Source organism: Chiloscyllium punctatum, chromosome 23, assembly GCF_047496795.1.
Source record: "Chiloscyllium punctatum isolate Juve2018m chromosome 23, sChiPun1.3, whole genome shotgun sequence".
NCBI classification, from domain to species: Eukaryota; Metazoa; Chordata; class Chondrichthyes; order Orectolobiformes; family Hemiscylliidae; genus Chiloscyllium; species Chiloscyllium punctatum.
The window spans coordinates 19,559,583-19,584,091 of record NC_092761.1 but is presented as its reverse complement, the minus strand read 5'-3'; the positions used below and the strand labels follow the sequence as shown (position 1 = coordinate 19,584,091).

At 41.9% G+C, this 24,509-nt stretch overlaps 1 long non-coding RNA gene across 7 annotated transcripts in view; it reads right to left on the bottom strand.

The window, feature by feature from the left end:
* LOC140494031 (uncharacterized) overlaps window positions 1-24,509 on the bottom strand; it is a 43,025-nt gene that overhangs the window by 3,875 nt on the left and 14,641 nt on the right. For 2 of the 7 annotated variants that reach the window (XR_011963857.1, XR_011963858.1), the window contains exons 3-4: window positions 23,426-23,551; window positions 1,318-10,441 (exon numbers count right to left, since the gene is read on the bottom strand). This is a non-coding gene — a long non-coding RNA (uncharacterized lncRNA). Of the gene's footprint in view, window position 1; window positions 10,442-23,425; window positions 23,552-24,509 lie in introns of those variants that run through there. The other 5 variants (XR_011963854.1, XR_011963852.1, XR_011963856.1 and 2 more) reach the window with 4 other exon arrangements.

Genomic DNA, 24,509 nt, shown 5'->3' with positions numbered 1-24,509 from the left:
AGTGAAAACAATTCTACAGCTATGATGACATTTCAATTCAACACATACATTTATTGTGTGTGAAATGATTACATTCAGAGCGATATAATTTTCATGATAAAATTGCTTTACATTTACTTTTTTTGGTGTACAAGAAAACATTTCAATTATATCCATTTGTTCTTTTGTTCAACCAACACTAAGTTTTAAATTATTGTGAAGACTACAATGGGGGAAACGGGAACGAGTCTTCAGCTCAAATGTCATATGAAATCACTGTTTCCTTTATTCAACCAAATTGCCCGACAAAATTATATTTATTTTCATTTCATTATAAGAAACAAAATTGCTCGGAAATGTTGACAATTCTCCTTTTCCTCCCATATTAGATGTCAGTGAACAATAATCACACAATTATGAGAATTCCTTTCCGTATCAAATGTCAGTGACCCTGTATTTTGTTCACAATAATAGTCACTTTCATGGCCTAATTCTTTTCCTCCTAATTCTAAAATAAATCTCGAAACATTTATTGTGGTAAAAATTACATCAACAAAATTGACATGACTCTTCAATAAAACTATTGGAACCATATAAATCTTGCATTGCCTGCATTTTTAAACAAAATCATTTTATTCAATTGCTGCTGAATGATTTTTTCACACCATCCAGCTAAGTTTTATGCTTTAATTTTCAGTTCCTTAATCTTAATGAATATCCAATCAACTTCAGAGCAAAGTGTTTTCAAAATATTAAGTCAATTTATCTATCAGGATTCTAAAAGCAATTATCAATTACAATAATTGCACAGCAATTTAACATAGACTTTGTAAAAATGCAGTGTTTTTTTGAAAATTCCATTCATTATTTCTTGTTGTCAATGCTACTATATTAATACCTATTTGTTCAGGCCCATGCACATACCAAACGACCAATAATATCCCTTGCAAAATTCTTTGTAAATATCTGATTTTTGCTCAGGTGAAATATAACAATTATCTCAGCCTTTGAAATTCAGAGAACTCCAATTCCTTTTCCCTGCGATATTACTCTTCATTTCTACATATTACTCAGTCTAATATCAAGATGAGATATCTCATTATTCTCAAATTCACAAATATATATTTTTAAAATCAGTTTGTTGCTAATATATCTTATATCTAATAATTGTGCAATCCAGTAATGGCTACAAATGTGGAATTATGCTTCTGTACAATAAATACTGCAAGGACATTACAATGTACAATCTCTCAATCATTGTGAATATTGTATTTATTTTAAACTTGGAAACATTTTTGAATTGATTTGATTATAATTTACTTTGATTCTGACACTTACTGTATATCCAATCACAATATCAGTAGATTATTTGGAGGTCTCATCGTCCATTCCAATAATCACAGTATCTGCTATATACTTTCTTCTAGTTACTCATAGCAAAATGTATCTAATTCCACTCAATCAATATTCCTCAGAAAATATTTGAGAATGTTGCAGTCATAAAGCTGAAATATACAAAGTCATGATAGTCATTAATTTTCTCTTGTTCTGTAGATCTTAGTTAAAACAACACAGAATTTTATGTTCCAGTGCTATAAATATGAGAAAAGATCAATTACTTCTTCAGTAAAATAAACAAATGTCACTTGCTATTATTTATCAATTTTTAATTACTGGTCAGTTTATGAATTGTGTGAGATTTGTTTTTAGCTTTCCAGTCATCTATTTATATTGAATGTGACATTGAAATGGTGTGAAAATATCAGGGTGTGTTCACTTGAAAGTTCAATTTGCATATCTCTCACTTATGCCATTGATTGCATGATGGTTTAAGAACGTTTCATTCAGCAATCCTCGTAAATATCAAAAACTGTCTGATTTTAAATCAGATCATTCGCACCCAATTATCACTCTGTTCCTAATTCATGCAAATACCTCAATTTTATCGAACCCAATGTTCACACTGAACAATACACATAAAGCAACACAAAGACTTCCATCACCATCTGATTATTGTTCAGTAGAATAACCTGAGTAAGTACCTTATTGCTCCTGAAACCAATGACAACAGTAAGCATTTGTTTACTATTCCATGCAACAAGTGGAACTGATATCTTCTATTTCAGTTCAGTAGTTAAAGATGATTTATGTTGTTTAAAACAATGCTTCTACTTTATCACGGATATTGACTGTAATACAATCATGCAAACAACAAACGTTTTGTCATTCTAAAAATCTTTAAGATTACTTATTTTAAATTTGTGTGCAAGAGATATTTCAAATTACAACCGTTTTTGTTGTATAATTCAGCAAACCTAAGTTTTGAATTTGGGAAAGTTTCCATTTTTGCAAAATGGAAGTAGTTTTCAGTTTATATAACACAGTAAATGACTGGGTTTTTTTTTCCAAATCACGTGCTTTGCAAAATGATTATTGGTTTCATTTAATTGTAAGAAAAGAACTGTTTTGAACATGTTAATTCTTTGTCTTTTCTATTCCAACATTATTCATCACTGTACAATAATGAACAATTATTATAATTCCTTTATGTACCAAATGTCATTGACTGTATCATTTGTTCACTTTCATGCTCACTTTCATTATCTATTAACTTTCTTCCAAATTCTGGCAAAAATGTCTGAATTCTGACCATAATATTAATCATCTAAATTAAAATAACATGTCTCTATGATGAAACCATTTGATAGAAATTTATATTTCTTGTGTTACCTTCAGTTTTTAGTAAAGAAAGAAAAACATTTCTATAATCACTGAATGGCTCATTTTTTCTTCAATTCATAAAGCTAGTTACTATATTTTATTCCACAATTTACCAATTTTAATAAATATCCAATCAACATAACAGCAAATATTTTGAAATATTGAATCATTTTAATTGCTCATATAGCAACATTATCAAGTCATTGTCATGGTAATAATCGTGCAATTATTTAAGAAAGTCTTTTGAACAAGTAAAGTGAGATTCACATTTTAATTTAACCAATTGTTTCTGAGTACCAACATTGCAATATGAAACTTTATTTTCAGGTCAAGTTTCCCACAGTGGATCTAAGGACTTCCCATCCAACATTAATTGTGAATGTCTGATGTTTGCTTATTTGAATGATCTCCGTAATCACAGAATTTAAATTCACAGACCTGCAATTACTTTTCATTGCAATAATTCCTGTTTGTTTGCACATATTCCTCAGTCACATAGCAAAACGAGATTTCTCATTATTTCTAAATTCATTGATCGAATTTTATAATTCAGTTGTTGCTCATACCTAATAATTATTCAATCCAGTACGTGCTGTGAATGTGGAATTATGGGTCTTTACATGAATAACTAATATAGTGTGCAATCTCTCAATCATTGTTAATATTAATTCTTATTTTACCGGCAGAAACATAATTGAATTCATTTAAATATATTTCACTTTGATGCGAACATTTACTGTATTTCTAATCATCATAAGATTGAAGTATTTTTCATGACACAAAATCATGTATAATTCCTGCGTTTTGTTAAGTCAAATGAAAAAGAATTAACATTTCTGTATTGTTTCATTAAACAATGACAATGGATTTTGAATTTTTCAAAGTTGAGCATTTTTGCAAAGATGGGATGTTGTCTTCAGCTGAATAATCACATTGAATGACTAATTCACAGAATCTGCTGTTTATTCTCTTTGAGTTCCCAAGAAACCAAATTAACTAATTCTGCTAGTTCTAAATTCCTGGAAAGTATTTGATATTGTTGCAGTCTTAAAGATGAAGAAGTCAATGTGATTGTACTGATTTCTTTTATTGGGAAGAGCTTAATTCAAACATTTCAGGCACATAAATTGTTATTCTGCAGTGTTACAAAGATGAAAAGCAAGTCAATTTCGTCATCAGTGAAATAAACAAATGTCACTTCCCGTTATTCATTAGTTAGCTCATTCCCAAATTTGTATTTAAACAATGCAATTCACCTGAATATTGTTGTTCCCTTTGATCATATTAATTTTCTAATTATTGTTCATTCATGATTTGTCAGGGATTTCTATTTTTTGTTTTCAATTCACCTATACATATTGAATGTAAGATTGATACGCTTTGGCAACATCAGAGAGTGTTCATTTGAAATTTGACTTTGCACGTCTCTCACTTATCTCACTTCTTGCATGGGGTTAGGCATTGAGAACAGAGGATCAGTGGTTAGCACTCGTGTCTTACAGTGTCATGCACTTGGGTTTGATTCCATCCTCGGCCACATGTTTTTGTGGAGTTTGCATGTTCTGGTTAACTCCCACAATCCAAAGATATGCAGGTTAGGTACATTGACCATGCTAAGCTGCATGTTCTGTTCAGGGATGTGTAGGTTATGTGCATTAGTCAGGGGTAAATGTCCAGTAATCGGAGAGCAGAATGGTGCTGAGTGGATTATTCTTTGGAACGTCAGTGTAGATTTGTTGGGCCAAATGGCCTGTTTCCACACAGTAGGGATTCCATAAACTTAGAATTGTGTTTTGCTAAACAAAACTGACAATTTTTTAAAATGTTGCATTTAAAACTTATCTTTAACTGTCAATTGTCAATCTTGTAAAATATCTCAATGTTACTGAAATCAACGTTCACACAAAACACTGCACATAAAGCCGCACAAAGCTCTTCATGACCATCTAAGTACTGTTCAGTGGAATAATCACAGTAAAATGTTATTGTTTCTGAGATCAATCACCATTATCACATAAAAGATCTGGTTATCATTCCCTCCAATAAATGCAATTGTTGTCCTCTGGTATTTCAGTTCAGTAGTTATACACCATACTGGTTGTTCAAAGCATGGTTATACGTTATTATGAATGGCCAAGGGTTCTAACGGCAAGAGGTGTTGTTTGATCTGATTTGTTGCATGTTCTCAAACAGGTTTTCACTATAAATATTGCAAAAAATGTGTTAATTTGGTCTTGTTCAACTGCTGACGCGAACATTTTCAGTTCATGTTCATTTAACATAGTTGGAGAAAGTGAGGAAAGCTGTAGCATTGGAAAAGGGCAGGCACATCCAAAGAGCAGGTGTATCAACCTGTTGGGCATTAGGCCATCATCAGAAAAGATTCCTGATGAAGGGCTCATTCCCAAAACGTTGATTCTGCTTCTCCTCGAATGCTGCCTGACCTGCTGTGCTTTTCCGGCACCACTCTCTTTTGACATTAGAAATATTTGACTGAATATTCAGAGATAATACTAAAAGTTGCCTCTGTCAATTTAATTTACTGTGCTTTCTATTCACTGAAGTTTTCATGTTAATTCTTCCTCTTTTTCTTCTTAAATCTGATGCAAATTTCAAAATACGAACACATTTGCATTCACATGAATTATAAATTTGATTTCTCTTCAAGAAAACCAGTGAAAGGCGATATAGAATTCTTGAAAAGCCTACACATTTGAATGAAAAAGCAATTCCTTCCAAAAAATGTTTGCACGTCTGAATCTTTCTTTCAATTCAATAATCCTGCAAATAGTTTATAATTGTCAGTTGATCTCTCTGAATGAGTACCTAATCAATGTCAATGTAACCAGCTGAAACATTAACATCAGATTGATAACTGGGTGTTAAAGACCTTATTTGAAGTGAACAAATGTCTGGAATTTACTTGAATTCCACCAGAAAACATTCTTGAATCATAATACAAGGAATGAGATATGTGAGAGATGGGCAAACCTTATTTTTAAATGATAAACTCCAATATTTTCAAAGCATTTCAATCTTACGGTCAAAATGAACAGGTGAATGGAAAAATAAAAACAAGTATCTGACAATTCATAAACTGAACAACAATTACAAATTCACTTTGATCAAAGGACAGAGTAATATTTAGATGAATCACAACATTTAGTTACAAAGTAGGCAATCAGCTGACTGACAAGTAATAGATGGTAGAGTTTGTTAGTTTACTGAAGAAGGTATCAACTTTATTTCAAATTTATAGCATGAGAGAACAATGTTTAATGTGTTTCAATTGTTTGGACTTGCCCCTTTGTAACAAAAAAAAATCAATCTAATTACTTAGACATCGTAATCTTGAATTCTGCAACAGTTTCAAATATTCTCCAGGAATTTATAAGCGACAGAATTCGATACAGATATCCCCACTGTCCGAAATTAAAGCATTATTATGAAACCTTACATAATCTGAAAAGGCGTTAGTCGAAGAAGCATTAATTTATATGGGAAACATGTCCCCTTTTTTCGTAAAAGTGAAAATCTTCTTCAGATTTCTTTCACTTAGAGAAAACAGGGATAGATGAAAGTCTTTTTGTAAAAGCAAAGTGGCTAAAGTGAATTTTCCAACACATATTTCTTGGTAACCTGGCAATCTGATAAGTATCAGATTTTGTGATGATTGATATAATAGATAAAAGCAGATCTAATGTTGGATTGAATAGCAATTCAATCTGTGCTTAGGTACTCTCTAATCAACATTCAGATAGCTCTTGATATATTTCTGTTGGAGGTGTGAGTTGAAACCTTCCCTCGGGTTTAGTAATAGAGATACTACCACAGCTCCATAAGCTCCTTTCATAATGTTCCCACTCAGGACGGTAGGACTGCAATATTGTGTCTCATTGTAGTTTCTCAAATGAAAACTAATCAGCTGTTTATTGTTGTAATTTGAATGGGAATTAATTAGGTAGTTTCTGTGTGTAATGAACTGGAAATTAAACAATATTTTAAAATAAGAATAGAATAAATGAATAATACTGTTAAATAAACAGGAATCTCATGACAATTCTTTAAAATACAAATTGACAAAACTGCGTGATCATTGCATGGGACAAGGACTGCACAAAACACTACATAGGACAAACAGGAAGACAGCTAACGATCCGTATCCATGAACACCAACTAGCCACGAAACGACACGACCAGCTATCTTTAGTAGCCACACACACAAATGACAAGCAACATGAAGTCGACTGGGACAACACTACCATTATAGGGCAAGCCAAACAGAGAACAGCCAGGGAATTCCTAGAGGCATGGCACTCATCCACAGACTCTATGAACAAACACATCGACCTGGACCCAATATACCAGCCACTACAGCGGACAGCTGGAACTGACAACCGGAAGCAGCAGAGACAGGCCACTATAAATGCCGGAGGAAACGGCACAGAAGCACTTCACAGGAGGCTCCCAAGCACTGAGGATGTCACCTCAACAGGGGACGAAACGTTTGCAAGACAAATTCCCAGCTCGGCAAACAGAACCACAACAATGAGCACCCGAGCTACAAGTCTTCTCCCAAACGTTGAACATCCAGGATTAGTCCTTGTGAGCATTCCTGCAGTAATACAAGACAGCATTCCATGATGAGAGTTAAACTTGGGTGGCAGGAGAGGGAGCCACTGAACATGAGCAGGTTTGTTCAGTCAGGAACTGTGTGTGAGACATGGAGGTGAAGGGAGCATTGAGGGGAAATGTAACAACAAGCTGCCGATGGGTAACTTTCATTGGAACAGGAGGAGGCCATTCAGCCCCTCAACTCTGCTCTGCCATTCATGATGATCATAGCTGATGTGTGACCTAATGTACAACTTTCAAAACCGTCTAATTTCATCAATAAACTCCTCTGAAACACACAAGATGAGTTTTGGAAAACTAAACATCTGCAAATGCTGGGAAATCAGAAATTGCTAGAAAAATTCAGTAGGTCTGGCTGCATCTGTGGAGAGTGAACCGTTCGTGTCCAGTGATCAGTCAGGTGACCAGCTGTAGCTGACCATTCTGTTGTTTCTGTAACACTGGAACAGGCTCTGGTGCGAGGGGAATGCGATTGTCGATAACAAACGAGAAAACTGGAGGACGTACTCAATTAGAATTAGGAATTCTCTTACCCCTACCAGTGGGACACCCACCAACACAGTCACACTGCGGAGAGGCTGTTCACCTGCCCCAAGTATGGGAAGGGATTTACTCGATCTTACAATCTGCTGAGGCACCAGAGATAGCATAGTGGATTTAGACCCTTCACCTGCTCCATGTGTGAGAAAGGATTCATTCAAATCTCTCACCAGCGGAGACATTAGTGCATTCCCACTGGGGAGAGGCCTTTCACCTACTCAGTGTGTGGGAAAGGATTCACTCAGTCCTCTGATCTGCTTAAACACCAGCGAGCTCACTCTGGGGAAAGGTCATTCACTTGTTCCCAGTGTGGGGGGAGATTCACTCAAATGCAGCACCTGTGGAGTCCCCAGTGAGCCCACACAGGGGGAGAGGACATTCAGATGGTCAGTGTGGGAGAGGGGATTCAGTGATTCATCCTGCCCCACTGAGACCCCAGCGTGTTCACACTGGGTAGGAGCTGTTCACCCCTCTGTGTGACACGGGATTTGCTGCATCTTCAACACGATTGAGAGCCCAGTGAGTGCTCACAGGGACGTGGTCATCCACCTGCTCCGTGTGGACTGCAGGACTCTGATTCTGATGTTACTGTCCATCAGAGTCAGGAGTGGACCTTGTACATGATGACACTGTTGGAGTATTGATGTCGTTGTTAACCACATTAACTGGGCTGGAGGTGACTGAACTTACATTGCCACTTTCTGAACCTCAGGATGTCTCTCTGAGCAGTAAGTCTCCACAAACAGCAATGCGACAATGAGCAGGGATCATCTGTTTTGATTTAAATTGTGATTGTAGCACGGCTACTTCACAGCACCAGGTACAAGGTTGGAGTCCAGCCTTGGTCAACGGCCTGTGTGGAGTCCCCACATTCTCCCCGTGATAGTGTGGGTCCCCTCCAGGTGCTCTGGTTTCCCCACAGTCCAAAGATGTGCAGGTTAGGTGGATCAGTTGTGCTAAATTGTCCAGTGTCCAGGATTGTGCAGAATAGGTGCATCATGGGAAATGCAGTGTTACAGTGTTAGAGTGCTCTGGGCGTGATGTTCTTTTGATGGTCGGTGGGGTCTGATGGGCCAATGCTCTCCTTCCACACTGTAGGGATTCTATTCTATGATTGAGGATAAAGGCTACACAGCAGGGTGTCCTTGGAGAAGGAGCATGTAGTGTGGATCAATGCTCTCGATGGGCACCGCAGGGGATATAGTGCTTTATCTCCACCGCTACCCCCTCCCCACAACTCTACTTTGATTTAGTCCCTTCTCACTCTGTCACTTGTAATGGTTTGCTTGACCCGTAATAGGCTTTGTTTGGAAATATTCAATTGGTTACACAAATGGTTTACTGCTGGTGATTATATGTGTAGATTAGAGTGGTGCTGGAAAAGGACAGCAGGTCAGGCAGGATCCGAGGAGCTGGAAAATCAACGTTTTGGCGAGAGGCCTTTTCCAGCACCACTCTAATCTAGGCTCTGGTTTCCAGCATCTGCAGTCCTCACTTTTGCACTGCTGGTGATTATATGGTAACCAAAAGCAAAATGGCATAATGATGGTTTTGATGGTGGGAAGGTTGCTGTGCTCACATTTCTGGGTCAGAGAAATGGGGAAAAAGAACGCTTCACACCTCACAGAATGACAACTGAAAAGCAGTTAAATCAAACCAAAGGTTCAGACAGGGAGGGAATATTTCCCTGGAGTTTGAGTAGCTGGAAAGTGATGGTGTCTGGGAATAGACAGGATTTTGTTTTACAGGAGGTTGAAAGCGTTAAAACTGTTATATTCAGACAGTTTACGTTATTTTCTTTAATTTTATTTGCTGTGCAAAAAGCTTTTGCAACATTTTAAAGCCAAAATTTAGAAACCTTGTGTTAAAGATAAATGTTCAATAAAATCCATCAAACCATCGCTCACTGAAAACTGTTGTGGAAGTGCAATCTCCTGGAGAATCCCTGCCCACTCCTTCCTACCCGTGCTCCATGACTATATACATACCTGGGAGATAGCAGCAGGAGGAGACCATTCAGCCTTTCACTCCTGCTCCACCATTCAATGGGAAACAGCTGACCATCCAGCTCAGTCTCCTGTTCCTGCTCTGTTCCAATCCCCTTTCATGACTTTACCTTGAAGAACTATATTTCAGTTCTCCTTTGGCTTCACTGCCTTTTGTTCCATTGGCGTTGTGGTGTTACTGTGTGGATGTAGGCAGGGGAAATGTGATGGTGCTGCCTCCTGGAGGATGCACTCAGCGTCCCTCATCATCCTGCAGTAACATCAACTGGGTTTCAGCAACTAGAGATAGAACCCATTTCCAGGATATGGGCATCACTGGCTCAGCCAGCATTTATTCCCCATCTCTCGTTACCCTTCAGAAGATGGTAGTGAGCTCCTGTCTTGAACCATTCACAGTCCATTTGGCGCAGATAGACCGACAATGCTGGGAGAGAGAGTGTTGCAGGATTTTGGCCGAGTGATTCTCCATCTTTGGTTCATCAAATACTGGTTAACTTAATCACAATCTGCATGTGATTTTGAGATTTCAGTCTGCAAATCTTCACCATCTAGCACCCTGTCTAAAGGAATATGTACAGATTAGAAATTCAGAACAAACAATTCTAGTTTCTCTGGAATATCTTTTTCCCCTTTCTCCCCCCAAAGCTGTAACCCTCCAGCCCACTTACTCTCTCCTACCATTCTGACTCTGCTACCCCCTAAAGTACACCCTCCCCATTCTCATGGAGTTGTTGATAAACAGGTCTCTGCCACCACTTCCCGTGCCTGGTTAGAGTCTGCACACTTTCTGGGTTCACTTCCTTTCACTTCAGTTGCTGCAAGTCAATAATGTAACAGCAGAATGAAACAAAAGGAAACAGAAAGGGAGGTGGCAGATCCTGGACAGAAGAGGAACCTTCAGGCTGGGAGAATGGGTCAGATTCTTCCTTGTTTCCCATTGGTCAATTCCCACTGTTATGACAAGTTGCGAATGGAACTTGGTCCCATCTAGGCGTAGTGTCACTTTGACCCCCCCAACAGATCAATATTATAGGCAGATGCGTCCCTTCTCCAGCCATTCACAGTGTGAAATGCTTTCTGCTAGTTACCCCAAAGAACATGCTCCAAAACCCGTCCACATTCTGTCCATGTACATGGCTGGGTTTCCCCACACACGTGTGGTCCCTGCCTCAGGGCTTGTGGGAGTTGTAGTCCCCATGAAGCCTCTGGGGACCTGCCCCTGGAAAGTGAAAGAAAGTGTGGGCTGGAGGGTGTTGTCTATAGGATATCTATTCAGACACACAGGACATGTGGGCTGTCACTGGGATTTACTGAGACATCCACTTAGACACCCGGACTTCTGACGTAAGGAATATACATTCAGCCAATTGTGGGGTGGGGAGGGTAATAATGGGCAGCAGATTTTAAGCAGAGGTGGCTCAGCGGCGAGCACTGCTGCCTCACAGCGTCAGGGACCCGGGTTTGATTCCAGCGTTAGGCAACTGTGTGGAGTTTACACATTCTCCCCATGTCTGCATGGTTTTGTTCGATGCTCCAGTTTCCTTCCACAGTCCAAAGATGTGCAGGTTAGGTGGATTGGTCAGGCCAAATTGCTCACAGGGTCCATGCATGTGCTGGTTAGGCAATTAGCCACGGGAAATGCAGGGTTACAGGGAATGGGTGGGTCTGAATGGGATGGTCATCAGAGGGTTGGTGTGGAATCGATAGATGAATACCCTGTTTCTGCACTATAGGGACTCTATTCTATTCTCATGAGGAAGAATGTACTTATCTCGATGTGTTGTGAATCTGTGGAATTCCCTTTTCAAAATGCGGTGGATGCCAGGACAATGAGCCAATTTAATGAAGAGATACAGTTGTTGAATTTGCAATGGGTTGAAGGGTGAGAGAGAGCTGGCGGGAAAATCCAGTTGAGACAGAGGTGAGCTCAATCATCACTGTATTAAATGGTGGAGCTGGTTCGAAGGGCTGCATTGCCTCTCCTGTGCCCAGTGCTTATCTTCTTACGGTAATAACCAGAAAGATGAATCCAAAACTCACCATCTTCACCAAAGGAGATCTTCAGAAACAGCAGGATAGTCAGGTGGATTAGTGTTCCAAACTTAGATAGTGAGGAAGCGTGTAGGAGATAATGATTTTGCAATTTTAAACTGAGGGGAGACAGTGATTTATGATTTTAGACCTTGTGTTGTGAATATCTATCCTGTACTTTATTACAAAGCCAAGGTGGTCGCTGACAATGAAACCCAAAACTCCCAGGAAACATCGTCTCACCTCATAATCTGATAAAAAGACTTGTGATAAGTCTGATAGAATTTAGAACACAGATGGAAAGCGGGAAGATTAAATCCAATCCCAAGATCCTGTGCTTAAACGAAGGAGACTACAATAGGATGAGGCAGGAGTTGGCTAATGCAGACTGGAAGCAAAGACTTTACTGTGGGACAGTTCTCAGACAGTGGAGGAATATCAAAGTAATTTTTCAAATTTCTCAGCAAAAGTATATATCAGTGAAAAGGAAGGACTGTAGGAAAAGGAGTAATCTGCCATGTCTAAGGCAATAAGAGAGTCTATGAAATTGAAGTAGAAGGCATACAAATTGGCAAAGACCAAGGATAAATTCAGAGATTTTAAAACCTCAAAGATCAACAGAAAGCATGATGGATTTGGGGATAAAAAGTGATGAGTAGCTATCCCCAGGGACAGAATAGCAGTTTACACTGCTCGAGGGGAACCTATTGTGTGGGGAACACATGGCCTCTGTAATTGTTGAAGCACTTAACTGTTACCATAGAGATAATCCTGATCAAGTTAAAAATCACAGCACACTCCAAAAGCTTGTACTTCTAAATAAACCTCTTGGACTATAACCTGGTGTTGCGTGATTTTTAACTTTGTCCACCCCACCCCAACCCTGGCTCCTGCACATCAGCATCCTGATAGAGAGCCCCACGGAAACTGAACTGCCTGTCAGGTACTTGAGGGAGCCACGGGGGCGTTGGGGGGGCGGGGGTGGTTAACCACAAAGTGCTGAACTGACCTCGACTTTCTAACTGCCGTTGCCATGGAGATAATACTGAGAGACAGTCTCTATTCAAGGTCCCAAACCACAAAGGTTTAAGAATGGGAGTGGCACATCGGACAGGCGGGGAGTTACCTGATGCTGCCTGGAGGTGTTCTGCATGTACACTATCCATGTAACTGCCATGTTTCATCAATAAAAGACTCAAAGAAGACCTCTCAGAGTTCTGTGCCTGGTTATTCCTATCCAGCAGAGTTCAGGAATATGAGTACACAGCAGTCAGGCTTCACAGTGGAGGATACGAAGAACATGCCAGTAATTGATAAGGAGACTGAGGAAGGTGAGGACCAAGAAACAACCATTATCATGAAAGAGTTAGAGCTGGGCAAGCTAATGGAGCTAAAGGTAAACAAGTCTCCTTGCCCTGATAGAATACATACCATGATACCAACAGAATTAGGGGGAGAAATAGCAGATGCACTTAGAGTCATAGCATCCTACAGCAGAGACAGGCCCTTTGGCCCAAACTGGCCCATGCCAATCAGAATGTCCATCCACACTAACCCCATATCCCTGCACTTGGCCCATCTGCTTCTGAAACTTTCCTATCCCTGCATTTGTCCAAATGTCTTTTACTTGTTGTTAATATACCCACCTCAACCACTTCCACTGGCAGCTCATTCCATATACATACCACCTTTGTGGAGAACAGTTGCCCCTCAGTTTCCCATGTATTCTTTCTCCTCTAACTTTAACCTGATGCCCTCCAACACTTGAGTCCCTGGGAAAAAGACCGAGTTCATTCACCTTACCCATGCCTCTCATGGTCTTATACACTTCTATAAAATATTCCCCCACAGTGTCCTCTGCTCTAAACAAAAAAGTCCTCACTTGTCCAACCTCTCCCTGTACCTCAGACTCCTGAGACCTGGCATCATCCTTGTAAATTTCTTCTTCACCTTTCCAGTTGAATAACTGAAACCTACACTGCATTCATCACATTTCCCGTGTTTCCCTACGGCGCTGGAACCAATGTGACAACACCAATGGATTACATAATTCACTCCATTACAACAATCCCATTTTCATAGATTTTTCCATGATGCAGGAATCCTTTGGTCTTTCTGGTTTCATGGCTAATTGTCCTCATACAAAACCAATCTGTGGCTTGACTATTCCAGGGAAATGTGCCATGATTTTTTAGACTTTCAAAAACCAAGTCCCCACACTAACATGGACTTCACTGTCTCAGTACTTTTCCAGTCACACTGACATTTGAAATATTCACCCACGGACAGAATACACACCTTTCCTTCCAGATGAAAAGGCCAATGATATTCAGATCGGCACGGATCAAGTAACATGAAGTTCAATTTGAATTTCTCAACTGCAAATCCACCCTTTGAATATGCTATAACAGAGAAAACAGAAAGTGCTGGAGATCCTCAGCAGGTCTGGCAGCATCTGAAATGGTGACAGATGCAGGAAACATTGCAGCCTTGAAGAAGTGTTGAGATGATCACACCAGGCATGTGCGCTTGATGACCATTATGGATAAGATGGGGGCAGGGATCCCTTTCTGGAAGGGCCTTGGTGAGACCACACCTGGAATACTGTATACACCTTTGTTCCCCTTTTCCAAGGAAGGCTCTCCTGGTTATTGAGAGTGTGTAAAGGAGGATCACCAGATGAGTCCTGGGATGTGAAGATAGTTAAGGACTGCAGGTGCTGGAAGTCAGAGTCTGTACAATGTGGACCTGGGGAGGTGCAGCAGGTCAGGCAGCATCAGAGGAGCAGGAAGGTTGATGTTTTGGGTCGGGACCCTTTGTCAGTCTTGATAAATAACCCTGACCCAAAACGTCAACTTTCCAGCCCCATCGTATTCATGCTGGTCATCAAGCACCTATTTATGCTAGTCCCATGTTGTGGCACTCAGCGTGTAACCGATATTGTAGTGCTTGGTGTGATCATCTAAACACTTCTTTAAGGCTGCAATGTTTCCTGCATCTGTCACCATTTCAGATGCTGCCCGACCTGCTGAGGATCTCCAGCGCTTTGTTTTTTTTGTAGATTTCCAGCATTTTGCTGAAGCACATAGAGTCATCGACATGTAAACAGCTCCAGATTTTGTTGACTCACATTCCTGGGATGTCAGGACTGATGGATGAAGAGGGACTCAATCTTCGTTTAATCCTCCTTTCCTGTGGCTTTCTGAGCCGCTAACTACATCATTAATATTCTACCTCCCATTCCCTGTCCTGAATCTGACCCATCTAAGCCTACACTTTCGTTCCCATCCCCCTGCCAGACTAGTTACAAACTCACCAATGGAACTGGCAAAAGCCCCCACCAGATTTGTCTCAGCTCTGCCCAGGGGTAACCAGTCAGGCTAGTACAGGTCCCACCCAGAAACAGTCCCAGTGCCTGAAGAATCAAAACCCTTCTCTTGTACACCATTTCCCCAGCCACACATCCAGCTGATCAACCTTCTCATTCCTGCTCTCATTAGCACATGGCACTGGGAGTAAGTCTGACATTATTACAATTCAGGAGCTACATTTTAATGCATCTCTGCTCTCCCTATGTCCAGCTTTCAGGCCCTCATCCCTCTGTTTAGCGATGTCCTTGGTATCTGTGTGTTGCACGACCATGGGTTGTTTACCCTCCAGCTCCAGAATGTCCTGCAGCCACTCCATGATATCATGGATCTTGGCACCAGGGAGATTACATACCATCCTGGATTCATGTCTGTGGGCACAGAAGTGCCTGGCTGTTCCCCTGATTATTGAATCCCCTGTCACTATAGCCCTGCCACTTGCAGTCCTCTTGTTCTGATCAGCAGAGCTCTCTGTGGTGTCATGAACCTGGCTGTTGCTGATTTCCCGAGAAGCCACCCCACCCATTCCCGCCCTTACAGAATCCCAAGCGGTATACAGTATCTGTATGAGAAGGGGATAACAACGGGGGACTCCTGTACTCCCTTCCTGAGCCTTTTACTTGATCTGATGTTCACCCATTCCCTTTCTGCCTGTGTAACCCTCACCTTCAGTGTGACTAACTCACTAAACGTGCTGTCCATAACATTCTCAGTATTGTAGATGCTCCACAGTGAGTCCACTTTCAGCTCCAGCTCTGAAAAGCAGTTTCCCAGTAGCTGCAGATGGGAACCCTTGCTGCACAAATAGCCGTCAGGGACACTGGAAGCAGCCCTTATTTCCCACATTGTGCAAGAAGTGCACACCACGGGTCTGAGGGCTCCTGTCATAACGTCTCTCGACATTCATCTAGTTATTCCCATTAAGAGAATTTAAATGAGTGAGTAACCTTCCTTCACTTCAAACATGTCCATTATAATACCAAAAAATATCTTTACTTAAGCTGATATGTCATACTTTAAAAACTTAAATACTCCACAGGTATCACTGACAAATTGGCTGTTCCCATTTGGACTGTGAATTTCTGAAAGGCCTGAACTAAAACTGAGTTTCAGCTTCACCTTCTCCCTGTCTCACCCCACTCTGTTTACACCCAACTCCAGAACACTCTCATTGAGCCAAGCAGCCCTCACAATGCAGCCCTGTCATTTTCATTGTCTGGTCACACCTACACTGCCCTCAGCCTCCTGAACTGTTCCAATGCATCTCAATGGGAGCTCAGACCAGCACTGCATCCTTCAATTCAGCCCTTTGTAACCCCAGAGTCATAATGGACTTCAGCAGTTTCTGAATGAACAGACAGTTGTCAGAATCTGGAACGTTCCACCTGAAATGGTGCTGGAATTTGAGTCCACAAGGAATTTCAATGAGAAATTTGCAGAGAATTGGAAGTAGGGAGTTTACAGATTAACATCATAAAGTGGATGATTAAGACAAAATCTGACAGTTCCTGCAAAACGACGAGGTGTAATTTGGATAAATCTGTGCCCTCTCTCAGGCCAATACCCCCTTCCACAGCTGCAGGGCCAAGAATTGAACACATACCCCAAGGGTTATCCAATCATGAACTTGAACATCTTTCTGCTTTTGGTTTGACAAAAATATTGAAGATATTTTCCCACAGACAGAACAGACAGACTTTTCTCGTTCCACAGTTAAATGCCAATGATATTCAGATCCTGATGACTCCGCTGACTGTAGAAACTTGTTTAATGAGATCCCAGTCTCAATTATTCTGAATTAATATCCTATAAACTGAATTCACAAAACAAAGCTCACAGTCAGTGCAAGATGAATAGTGAAGGTAAACACTTCTCTTGGTATGTGTTTGATGTGTAAATGCTCCTCTTCAAATCACCCCGCCCCCACCCAGGAAGAGGACACATTCATGCTCCTTGCTGTACCTTGCCCCAAATAAAGATGGTGGCCATAACCCAGGTCCTCTCACTGCCTGAGGCCCAAGCCATCTTCCCCTTTGCTGCAAACGTGGGACCAAGAGTTTCTAATTCAAACTAACTACCTGCACAGAGTATAACTAAACCCTCCCAGTCTACACTGATACATTTCATCCGGTTTCTGCTGCCATTTTCCCCTTTCTGCCTCCTGCACACACCATGGGTCATCACGGGTCCAGTGACCCTTCCTCAGAACCGATGACAGCTGGGAAAATTAGAATCCCTTCAGGAAACAGGCCCTTTGGCCCAACAATTCCACACTCACCCTCCGAAGTTTATCCCACCCAGACCCATTCTCCTACTCTATTACTCACCGTTTACCCGGACTAATGCACATCCCTGAACCCTACGGGAACCTTAGCTGGGCCAATTCACCTAACCTATAGATCTTTAGACTACAGGAGATAGGGGTTAAAGAGTAACTCATAGGTGGAGACAGAGCCCAAAGAGACACAGGAACATTTGGAAAGATAAAGGAGTGGGGAGTTGGAAAGCTGTTAATGGAGGAGACAAGAACCTTCTAGCATCTCAGTGGCGGTGGTGAAAGTGGCGGCTGATGATCTACATTATGCCTGCAAAAAAGACCTTGAGCTTCCAGTTGCCTGCTCTTTAACACACAAGACTGTTCCCTGTCCAACATCTCTGTCTCATGCTTACTGCAGTGTTCCAGTGAAGCTTGATGCATGCTGGAAGAACACTTCAGAACATACCAAATGGCTTCCTATTTCAAGGACTGCAAATGTCCCCGCATATGTGGTCAACAATGCCCTCCAGTGTATCTCCTCCACTTCCCACACCACTGCCCTTGAACCCCACCCCTCCAAATGCAACAAAGATGGAATCCCACCATCCTCACCTTCCACCCATAAACAACGCATCATCCTCTGCTCTTTCCACCATCAGATCCAACCCCCTGAGATATATTTCCCTCCCTATCCCTTTCATTTCCACAGAGATCATACCTTCTGTGACTTCCACGTTAGATCCACACTCCCCACCAACCCACCCTCCACTCCAGGCACCTTCGCTTGCCACTGCAAGAGGTGGAGAATCTGTACCTACACCTTCCCCTCACCTCCATCCAAGGCACCACTGTATCCTCCCACATCCAGCAGAGATTTCCCTGCCCACCCAAACACCTCACCTATTGTGTCCCTTGCTCTCAGGACGCCAAATTGTGGAGTATTTCAGGGAACATTTCTGGGACACATACACCAGCCAACCCCACCGCTCTGTAGCTGACCATTTCGGCTGCCGCCCACCCCCTCCGCCACCATGCTGCCAAGGACATGCAAGTCCTCCATCCCACAAATCCGAGCCACCCGACACCTGGATGAAGAACACCTCATCTTCCACCTTGGGAACTTTCAACCACACGGCATCAAGGTTTCCTCATCTCCTCTCCCCCAACTTATCTCCGATTCAACCCTCCAACTCGGCAAGACCCTCTTGAACAGCCCCACCTGATATTCTTCCTTTCCAATTGTCCATTCTACCCTCCATCTACAACCACCTATTGCCTCCCTAGCTCCCTTCGCCCAACCCCAAACACCCCTCCCTATTTATCTCTCAGCCATATTCCACCACCCACATTTCTGATGAAATGCTGACATGCCCAATATGTCAATTCTCCTGCTCCTTGCATGCTGCCTGACCTGCTGTGCTTTTCCAGCGCCACACTTTAACACAAGCTGGAAGAACAACACCTAATCTCCCACTTGGGGACCCTGCAACTCTCTGGCTTCAACATCAAATTCAATAATTTTAAGTCCTGAACTCTCCTACGTCCTAGTGTCTTTGCCCCCTACCCCACATACAAGGCCTTGTTATTACGTAGCCTGTCATTACACATTACCTATGGTTAGCCACTAACAGTCCCCATAAACAGCTATTCATCCTCCCCCCGTCAGATCGTTATCCACTCCTTTGTCCAACTGCTCCTCTCTCTTTCTTTGGACTCTATCCCCACCAATCATTTACTCCTTAACCCCTACCTTCTGTATAAAAACGGACATTTTTTTCTCAGTAACATCAGCTCCTGAGGAAGCGTCACTGGATCGAAAATGCGAAATGATTTCTTTTCACAGATGCTGCCAGATCTGTTGAGCTTTTCCAGTACCTTCTGGTTGTTGTGTGTGATTTACAGCATCCGCAGTTCTTCTGGTTCTAATTTACCCGGAGTATCTAATTCAGGTCCAGCAGTTGGAAACAGTGTTTATCAGCCTTCCCAGTCCACACTAACTCCATCTCTCTCCCAGTATCTGCTGTCTCTCCCACTCCTTCACATTCAGTCCCCTCTCACAGTGACACTGCGTCTGCAAAGCTGATGGTCATGTGTTGGCCTGCTGGACCCACCCCTCATTCACTCCCATTGGCTAGAGGGTGACGCCAACTCTCCTATTGGTCTGAAGCTGTGTCAATCAGCCAAGCCCCATTGTGACCTGAGTGGTGGGATCCTCCCAGGTGCATCAGAGGCTGAGGGGTGACCTCATAGAGGTTTATAAAACCATGAGGGGCCTGGGTAGGATAAATAGACAAGGTCATTTCCCTGGGGTCGGGGAGTCCAGAATGAGAGGGCATAGGTTTAAGATGAGAGGGGAAGAATTTAAAATGGATCTGAGGGGCAATTTTTTCCCCCCACTGAGGTTGGTGCGTGTATGGAATTTTCTGTCGGGAAGTGGAGGATGTTGGTACAATTAAACCATTTGGCATCTGGATGGGTATATGAATAGGAAGGGTGTAGAGTGATATGTGCCAAGTGTTGGCAAATGGGACAAGATTAGGTTGGGATATCTGGTCAGCATGGCCCAGTTTAACCAAAGGGTTTATTTTCATGGTGTACATCTCTACGGCTCTGCCCTGGGATGAGCTTCATCATTCACAGTGAATGCGTAAGTATCACAGAGGACAGGGGCTGGGGGCTATTCAGCCCATTGGGGCTGTACTCTCTCCCTCTGGAGATGGTGCCAATCTATCCCAACTCACCTCCCATTTGGACATAGCCCTCCAAATCCTTCCTTAAAAAAGTTAAATTTCAAATTTGTTTTGACAATAACTACTGAATCTGCATCCAGCTCTTGGTCAAACTGTTCCAGATGCTCAGAACTTAGTGAGTAAAATAATCTTCACATTTTTAACCTGCATTATTTGCCAGTTACCTGAAAATAGTTACTAAAAATTGTGACGTTAAAAATTTCTCACTCTGTCTCTCTGTAAATGAAATACCCTGGAAACAAATCAACTCCTGGTCAAAATCACTGCTTAACCTTCTCAGCTCCAAGGAGAATTGTCTGACCTTCTGCTAAATCTTAATTTTAATTTATTAGTGTCATAGAGATGTACAGCACAGAAACAGACCCTTCAGTCCAACTTGTCCATGCTGACTAGATATCCTAAATTGATCTCGGCCCATATGCCAACAGTTGGCCCATAGCCTTCTAAACCTTTCCCAATCACATATCCAATGAGATGCCTTTTAAATGTTGTAACTGTACCGGCCTCCACACTTTCTCTGGCAGCTCATTCCATACACGTACCATGTTCAGCTTGAAACTTTGCCCCTAATATCCCTTTTCAGTCTTTTCCCTCATGCCTGTGCTTTCTAGTTTTGGACTCACCTAAACAGGAATAAGACCCTGGCTGTTTACCCTATCCATGTCCCTCACGATTTTATCAAACTCTACGGTCACCTCTCAGCATCCGATTCTCCAGTGAAAACACCCTCAGTCTATTCAGCCTCTCCCTATAGCTCAATCCCTCAACCCTGGCAACATCTTTGCATCTTTTCTGAATCCTTTCAAGTTTAACAATATCATTCCGATAGCGGGGAGACCAGGACTGAAAACAGAATTCCAGAAGTGGCTGAATGAATGTCCTGTACAGCCGCAAAATGACGTCACAACTCCTGTACTCAATGCATTGACCAATAAAGGCAAGTACACCAAACACTTTCTTCAGTACCCTGCCTATCAATGACTCCACTTTCAAGGAACTATGAACCTGCACTCCAAGATCTCTTTGTTCAGCAACACTCCCCAGGACCTTTCCATTAAGAGTAGAAGTCCTGCCTTGATTTGCTTTTCCAAAATGCAGAACCTCATATTTATTTAAATTAAACTGCATCTGCCACTCCTCAGCCCATTTAATTGGAGTCTCATTGTACTCTCGGGTAACTTTGCTGTCCACTGCACCTCCAATTTTGGTGTCTATTGTAAACCTACTAACCATAGCTCCTATATTCACATAGAAATCATTTATATAAATGGCAAAAAGCAGTGGACCCAGTACACAGCCTGACAGCATATTGGTCATCACAGGCTTCCAGTCCAAAAAGTACCCTCCACTATGACACTGACTTCTCAGCAAGGTTAGAGCTCATGGCATACAGGGAGAACTAACCATTTGGATACAGAACTGGCTCTTCAGACTGGAGGCCTGTGACTAGTGGACTGTTACAAGGATCACTGCTGGATTCACTACCTTTCATCATTTATATCAATGACTTGGATGTGAACATCAGAGGTATAGTTAGTGAGATGACACCAAATCTGGAGGTGTAGTGGACAGTGGGATCTTGATCAGATGGGTGAATGGGCTGAGGATTGGCATTTTGGAAACTCAAATCTTAGCAGGACTTATACACTTAATGGAAAGGACCTGCTGAGTGTTACTGAACAAAGAGACCTTGGAGTGCAGGTAGATAGGATAATGAAGGCGGCATTTGGTATGCTTTCCTTTATCGGACAAAGTATTGAGTACAGGAGTTGTGAGGTCATGTTGTGGCTGCACAGGACATTGGTTAGGCCACTTTTGGAACGTTGTGTACAAATCTGGTCTCCCTCCTATTGGAAGGATGTTGTGAAACTTGAAAGGGTTCAGAAAAGATTTACAAGAACTTTGCCAGGGTTGAAGGATTTGAGCTAGGCTGGGGGTTGAATAGATTGGGGCTGTATTCCCTGCAGCGTCGGAGGCTGAGAGGTGATCTTATCAATGTGTATAGAAACATGAGGTGCATGGATAGGATAAATAGACAAAGTCTTTTCCCTGGCGTGGGGGATCCCAGCACAAGAGGGCATAGGTTTATGATATGAGGGGAAAGACTTTAAAGAGACTTAAGAGACAATGTTTTCACACAGAGGGTGGGACGTGTATGGAATGAGCTGTCAGAGGAAGTGGTGGAGGCCATTATGATTGCAACATTTAAAAGGCATCTTCATGTGGATATGAATAGGAAGGATATGGGCCGGGTGCTGACCGGGGGGACTAGATTACATTGGGATATCTGATCAGCATGTACTGGTTGGACCGACGGGTCTCTGTTTCTGTGCTGTCCATCTATGACTCTTTGACCTTCCAGCCAATTCCATATCCAAACAGCTAGTTCCGCCAGAATTCTTTGGTATTGAACCTGCTAACCAGTGTTTTATGTGAAACCTTGTGTCTTTCTCAAGTCCAAGGTACTGATTTCAATGCACAAAGCTATGCTGACTCTCCCTAATATTTTCTTGCTTTTGCAATGACATGTAAATCCTGTCCCTAAGAATCCCTTCCAACAACTTCTGTGCCACTGACTTCAGGCTCACCGGTCTATAGTTCCCTGGCTTTTCCTTACCACCTTTCTCAAATAATGGCACCAATCCTCCAGCACCTCACCTGTGGCGATCGATGATACAAATATCGCAGCGAGGGGCCCAGCAAAAGCTTCTCTAATTACCCACAAAGTTCTGGGATACACCTGATCAGATTCCAGGGATTTATCCATCTTTATGCATTTTAAGACATCCAGTACCTCCTCCTCTGTAATATGTACACTTGCCAAGTTATCACTATTTATTTCTCCAACTTCTCGAACTTTCATATCCCCTTTCAGTAAAAACTGACATGAAATACTCACAGAATCTCTCCCACCTCCTGTTGTTCCATAGGCAGTCTTGTTGATCTTTGAGGGTCGCTATTCTCTGCCTAGTTATTCTTTTGTCTTTAGTGTATTTGTAGAATCTCTTTGGATTCTCCTTAAACCTTTTTCCCAAAGCTATCTCATGTCCCCTTTTTCGCCTCCTGGTTTCCCGCGAGTATACTCCTACTACCCTTACAGTCCTCTAGGGATTCACACAAACACAGTGGGGTCTGTACCTGACATATCCTTCCTTCATTTTCTTGACCAGAGCCTCAATTTCTCAGGTCATGCAGCATTCTCGACGCCTCCCAGCCTTGGCCTTAACAGGAACATACTGTCTGTGTACTCTCATTGTCGTAGGCCTATGGAGGATGTGGCAGATGAGGACAGAGAAACAATCATCATCAGTAAAGAGGTCGGGTTGGGAAAGCGAACAACTCATCCTTATCTCTGTAATTCCTCTCTAGCCTCAGAACTACCACTATCTCTGCATCAAAGACATCTCAATATCTCTGCAACATCCTCCAACCTCTAATCTCCTCCAGTCTCAACACACTCTCTATCTTTAATCTTGTCCACCCTCTCAAATCTCTGTGATGTGCCTTTCTTTAATTCCAGCCTTCAAGATAACCCATTTTTATTTCAGATTCATGCACCCAGAGATCCACAATGTCCCGCTTAACCTCTGTCACATTTTCCTCCAAAAAACATTATTTAATCACGTATCATCTATTCTAATATCATCTTCTCTGACCTGGTTTCTATTGTGGCTTGTCATATTCCTATATTACGCGTTTGTGGTCTACATGAAAAAACCGGTTTGTGGTCCATTGGATTTATGCTGTAAAGAAATCTCCCAGCTAACTATTTTAATCCGATTTTCCAGCACAGAGCCCATAGACCTGTCAGCCTTGGCCTTGCAAGTGTGTTCCGAAATAGATTTTAAATGCCTTCAGGATTTCTGTCTCTCACTCTCTTCCAGACAGTGAGGTTTAATGCAACTGTTGCTCTATGCTATCACCCACAGGAACACAGAGCAGCTGGGTCTGTGCGAACCACAGATCGCCCACACATTGTGAAGGATGGCAGGGTCCCTGACAGGGGGCACAGGAGATTTACCAGGATGGTTCAAGGAATGGGGGATTTTAGTTGCAGAATTTGTGGGCCTTTTTTTAACATTAATTGTTCACGTGACATGTGTGTTGCTAATACACATCAAGAATAACCATCCGCAATTAATGGACTCTCCTTTTCAACCTCTCCCCTTGCCTGCGCTGTGGTAATATTCAGTTTAACCACTACCAGACATCTCTCTCTCAT